This window comes from Pinus tabuliformis, chromosome 9 (genome assembly GCF_031772625.1).
Source record: "Pinus tabuliformis cultivar Carrire ecotype Pingquan chromosome 9, CPIR1, whole genome shotgun sequence".
Classification (NCBI taxonomy): domain Eukaryota; kingdom Viridiplantae; phylum Streptophyta; class Pinopsida; order Pinales; family Pinaceae; genus Pinus; species Pinus tabuliformis.
The window spans coordinates 694,159,928-694,165,927 of NC_142307.1; positions in this window are offsets into that span (position 1 = coordinate 694,159,928).

Below are 6,000 nucleotides of genomic sequence, written 5' to 3' on the forward strand. Positions count from 1 at the left end.
TCCTAGCTACTAAGGAAAGAAAGACAGAATTCTTTCAACAAAGAGAAAAGAGCACACACTATATGCACTGTCCTAAATCAAACCAATCAAACAGTCTAAATGCAAATGCACATGCATGTATTTGTTTTCAGCCTTCTTAATATGTGAATGATAAAAAGAAAGCTAATGTGCAAATCTGAATTACTTTTCAAGTGACAATTACTAACAAGTTTCTTTTTCAAAATCAAAATTAAGACAATCACAACACTTTGCGATTTGGAAATGAAGACTTGCTTTTGACACTAGAAAAACTACTAATTCAGATCAAATACAATAGTAACAAGGTAATCGACTATCAAGAGCAATCAGACTCTCTTCTATGACTGAAAACGACACTTGCGACACTTTCAAATCAAGAAACGACAATACAATTATGTTACTTTTTTGCAAAGGAGAACTGAAAATGACTCAACAAATACACAAAAAAATTTACAGTTCTTTGCACAATGGAGGCGGAATATCAGCAAGGAAAGGGGTTTCAAACAAAGGTGTACTAACTATAGGCAGCAAAACTCTTGAATAGATCTCAAAAGAGTGAGCACAGAAACCAAAATTCAGGAACAATGCCTAGTCTGATCAGCGCACCTGTAACACAGTGAATTTGAAATGAAGCGCACCTACTACACTCGAGAAGTGCGCTGAATTTCAGATTCACAGAACAGAGAGTGCGCTGGGCCAGGGACGAGACTTTGCTTGGGTTCCAGGTCACAGTTTGCAGTTCAATTCAGGGATTTTGGCCGAGCAAGTGGTAATCATTCAATCAATAACAGGGGTAGATGTAAGGAGGTTACTAGAGCCACCACAAGGGAAATTAGAGAGTTTGTAAATCAGTTGTTTAATTCATAAACAAAACTCGGAGATTGACTGAAGCGACATTTATCTACTTTGCATTCTCATAGCAAATGGAGTTCGAAAGCTACCTGGCTCAACTTCAGGCTCCATCTTTAAGTTTATAAATTAAACAAAGGTAGATAAATAAACAACCTAGTCGCTCCCCAGTGGAGTCGCCATCTTGTTACAGGGAAAAGTGTCTATGCAGAACTGCTAATCCCACTAAGGTGTGGTAGATACCTTAGAAACAAACAAAGTAAAACTATTTTCGTTTTCCTTTATGAAAGATAGATGAGAGAAGAATAGAAGATACCAACCTCTGTCTTGCGCTTGGTTCCTTGCTCGATTCCTCTCTCTTCCAATAGTCCTTTGCTACTTGCTTCCTTGTATACCCAGCTTTACAGAGTACCTGTAGAATCAAAGCAGCATAACACTATACGAGAACATGGATCTATTATCATAAGCAATCTAGGATCAGATGTAAATTGACCATACAAATGCACAAAACATAGATTACACAAGAGTATGGAGGAAAACTTGAATAGCTTTATTGATAATCAAGAAAGAGCCAAGAGAGTTACAACCAGTTGTTCTGACCCAGCATCATCCTCTCAGCAAGTAAGCCCTTCTTCACCTCATGCAAAGCTTAGATCACCCAACACTATGATGTTGCCTCAAGAAACCAACAGCAATTCCTTACAAGATGCAAAATTCCAGCCTCTGGATCTCTGGGATGAGGGATCCATATATAGATATCTATAAGGGAGATGAGTCAGCTTGTGATTTGATTAGTGTCTTCCCTCTGATAGTTCTTGCTTCCACTTGTAGATTGATGATCTCTTACTCATCCTTGGTTGAATTCAGAAAGGCAAGTGTCACAGGAGAAGTTTCTAGAAGATTCCATGCTTCTCCACCTCGCAGATTGACACTGCCATTTGACTCTTCTCGCCCATCGCACCCCATAGAAGGGATTTTTGAAATGCAATGCACCCACTGGGTGTACTTAGTTGAGATGCAATGCACTTTGCCTATGGAGCAGGTGAAATGATCCTGTTTTGACCAGTTCTGAGTAGTTTTTCATGGAGAACTTCTGGGAGAAGCTGTAATTAGTTGACCTTGTTCCTTTAGGGGTTGGAACAACACTTTTAGGGACTTAGGAGCCCTTGGTTTATGGACATTTTATGCTTGGGGTTGCAGTGCCCAAAAATGTCTATAACAATAGGACAACTGTCCAATCTAATGTTGGGGCAAATAATCTATCAAAAATATTTGGATCCTGGGAGTCCTGTAGTAGATGTCCACATCAATGGCACCATAATCCCCCACACCTTGATCGATCTAGGGGTTACCATCAATGTGATGACCAGGGACACTATGCTCAAACTCAACCTCCAGAGTTCCTTAAGAAATACCTCGACAGTACTGTAGTTAGCATACCGCTCCACCATGACTCCCAGAGGGATTGTGGAGGATGTCCTGGTCTCTGTTGATTCTTGGGAGTACCCTGCGGACTTTTTGGTCCTTCATCCAAAGGAAAAGCTCACTGGATACCCCCTCATTTTGGGAAGGCCTTGGTTAGCTATTGCGGATGCTTACATTAGTTGTCGAGCTGGGAGCATGACCATAAAAAATGGGCCTATGTCCAAACAGCTAGTCCTATACCCTCCTGCCCAACCTCTGCTAGAACATGACTTACCTCTCTGGTTGGAGGAGGAAGATGATTATGAAGTCTACTCTGCACTAGTGTGCACAATGGAAGCCACCCGGGGAGGTCCTCAAACCGAGGACGACCTAATTGAGAAGTTGATTCAAAATTCACCTCCCGGTGTGCTACCATTAGAGAAGTTGGTGGAAAGTACCCAATCCCACGCTTTAGTGGACCTTTGTGTGGCTGATCTGACCTCTCCTAGAGTTAATAATGTGGAATTTGGCCCTGAAAGAACCTTGAAGATCATCTCATCCTTATCTCCCTCTCAGGAGAAGGAGCTATGTAGCTTACTGAACCACCATTTGGAGGCTTTCGCTTTGAGCTATAAGGAAATGAAAGGAGTCCATCCATCAGTATGTATCCATAACATTTACATTAAAGACGATTGTAAACTAGTCAGGCGGCCTCAGAGGAGGATGAATCCAGCCCTTAAGGACATCGTTAAAGAAGAATTGCAAAAGTTGTTGGATGCAGGATTCATCTACCCCATGTCGGACAACGAATGGGTTTCTCCTCTGGTGCTTGTGCCCAAGAAAAATGGGAAGTGGAGAATCTGTGTAGATTATCGAGAACTTAACAAAGCCACCAAGAAGGACCATTTCTCTTTGCCTTTCATAGATCAAGTGCTAGATGAGCTGGCAGGGAAGAAGTTCTTTTCTTTCCTGGATGGGTTCAGCGGGTATAATCAGATCCAAATAAGCCCAGAAGACCAAGATAAGACCACCTTCACTTGTCCATGGGGAATCTTTGCCTACCGGGTCGTTCCCTTTGGGCTATGAAATGCTCCTGCCACTTTCCGGAGAGCAGCACTGAGCATATTTGCTGAGCTAGTTCATTATTAAGTAGAAATCTATATGGATGACTTTACTCCTTATGGGTCCAGCTTCCAAGAAGCATTGGCTATCCTGGGAAAAGTTTTAACCAAGTGTATTGAGATGAACCTGTCCCTCAGTCCTGAAAAATGTGAATTCCTGATGACTGAAGGGACCGTGCTAGGCCATACAATCTCTTAGTAAGGATTACAGGTGGATCCTAATAAAATTGCTATTTTCCAAAAGGTTCCACCTCCTCAGAAGGTAAGAGATGTTCGGAGTTTTCTAGGCTTAGAAAGATACTATAGAAGATTCATCAAAGAATTTAGTAAGGTAGCCTCGCCATTGTTTGGTCTTTTGGGGAAAGATGTTGAATTTAAATGGACTGACAACTGCCAAGAGGCTTTGGATGAGTTAAAAGATAAACTGGTAACTGCCCCAACCGTGAGAGGTCCAAACTGGGCCCTACCTTTCCACATCCACACTGACGCCTCGAACAAAGCCATAGGGGTAGTCTTAGGACAAATTGAAGAGAAGATACCATATGCCATATACTTTGTCAGCAAAAACCTGTCCAAGGCAGAATTAAACTATACTGTGACCGAGAAAGATCTCCTAGCTATAGTCCATTCCCTAAATAAGTTTAGACGCTACATCATTGGTTATCAAAAGATTGTACACACTGATCATGCTACGATAAGGTATTTGATGAATAAATCTGATGTGACTACTCGTATCATTATATGGTTACTTTTATTGCAGCAATTTGACTTAACCATTGTTGACAAGCCAGAAAAGGAAAATGTTGTTGTTGATTTTCTGTCTAGAATAGAATTGCCTACAGATGAAGAAGGGATGGTGGATGACTAGATGCTAGATGAACACCTGTTTGCTATTTCAGTACTCTCTCCAAGGTTTGCTGATATAGCAAACTACTTGGTCTCAACACAGTTCCCTCCACACCTATCCTCAAAAGAAAAGAGCAGAATTGTGAGGAAAAGCGCCCCCTTTACTTGGATTTGTGGCAACTTGTTCAAACCTGGTCCAGATCAAATCCTGAGCCGTTGTGTTAGGGAGGAGGAAGTTTTTGACATTCTCCTAACTTGTCACGATGGACCCTGTGGAGGCCAATTCACAGCAAAAAGGACTGCCTTTAAAATTCTACAGGCAGGCTGCTATTGGCCCACTCTTCATCAAGATGTCATAAGATACATCAGCCAATGTGACCGATGTCAAAGGATGGGGAAACCTACTCCGAGGGATGAAATGCCCCTCCAACCTCAAGTGACTTTCGAGCCATTTGAGAAGTGGGGCATGGATTTTGTGGGTCCTATCAACCCTCCTTCAAAGAAAAAGTCTTACATCATTGTGTGCACAGACTACCTGGCAAAGTGGGCAGAAACAAGGAAATCAAGGCAGCGACAGAAGAAAAGGTGGCTGAGTTTTTAAGGGAAAATATCTTCTACAAATTTGGCTACCCAAGAGAATTAGTCACAGATCAATGAAGTCAGTTCACCTCTAACCTGATTGAAGACCTCCTCACTCATCACAAGATCAAGCACAAAACTTCCACCCCTTATCATCCACAAGAAAATGGGCAGGCGGAAGTCACTAATAGGGCTCTAGAAGAAATTTTGACTAAGGTGGTAAGCAGCAGCAGAAAGGATTAGGCAGACCGCTTGGTTGAGGCCACCTGGGCCTACAACACCACTTGGAAAACCACAACAGCTTTCACACCTTATGAGCTAGTCTATGGGAAGAAGGCTCTACTGTCCATAGAGTTTGAGTACAACACATTAAGGTTGGTAGCTCAGTTGGACCTGGATCTCAGCCATGCACAACAAGAAAGGTTACTACAGCTGAATGGATTAGATGAATAGAGAATGCAGGCCCTCCTCCACTCAGAAGTAGTTCAGCTCTAGAGAAAGATATGGTATGACTGACACCTTAATGAAAAGCAATTTCAGCCAGGAGATTGGGCGCTGTTATATGACTCAAGATACAAGGATTTCAAGGGGAAGTTGAGGACAAGGTGGCTGGGACCATATGTAGTGGAGAAATGCAACGACAATCGTTCAGTCCTTATCAGGACCATTGATGAAGAAGCCATCCCCATGCTCGTCAATGGGCACCGATTGAAAATCTACAGGAAGCCCCTTTCCAAGCAGGAGTTCATTGAAACTCTAGATAAGCTAGTGCTGGTAGCGGAGCAGGGCCTTGTCTCTACTCCACCCACACCTTGATCAAAAAAAAAAAAAAGAGAGAGAAAAAACAAAAAACAAAAAATAATAGAAAGATCCTTAGGTGAAAACCTCTTAGAGGTGCTTGGGGCAAATAGTGAGGGTGAAAAGCTCCTGGAGGCACCCCAGCTGTCTCACCAAAAAAAAAAAGAAAAAAGAAATAGGCCTAATTTCTGTTGAATAATTTCAGGTTGCAGAGAAAACATTGGGGGGGGGGGGCTGCGCAAAACAAGGGCAGAGGTCAACACCAGACTACAAACATCCCTCACACACACCTCCTCCATGACCACTACCCTTTCCTAGGATTTGATCACATTCAGGCTAAGATTTCACCTTCTACAGGAAATTCTATATCTTCTACAGGAAGATC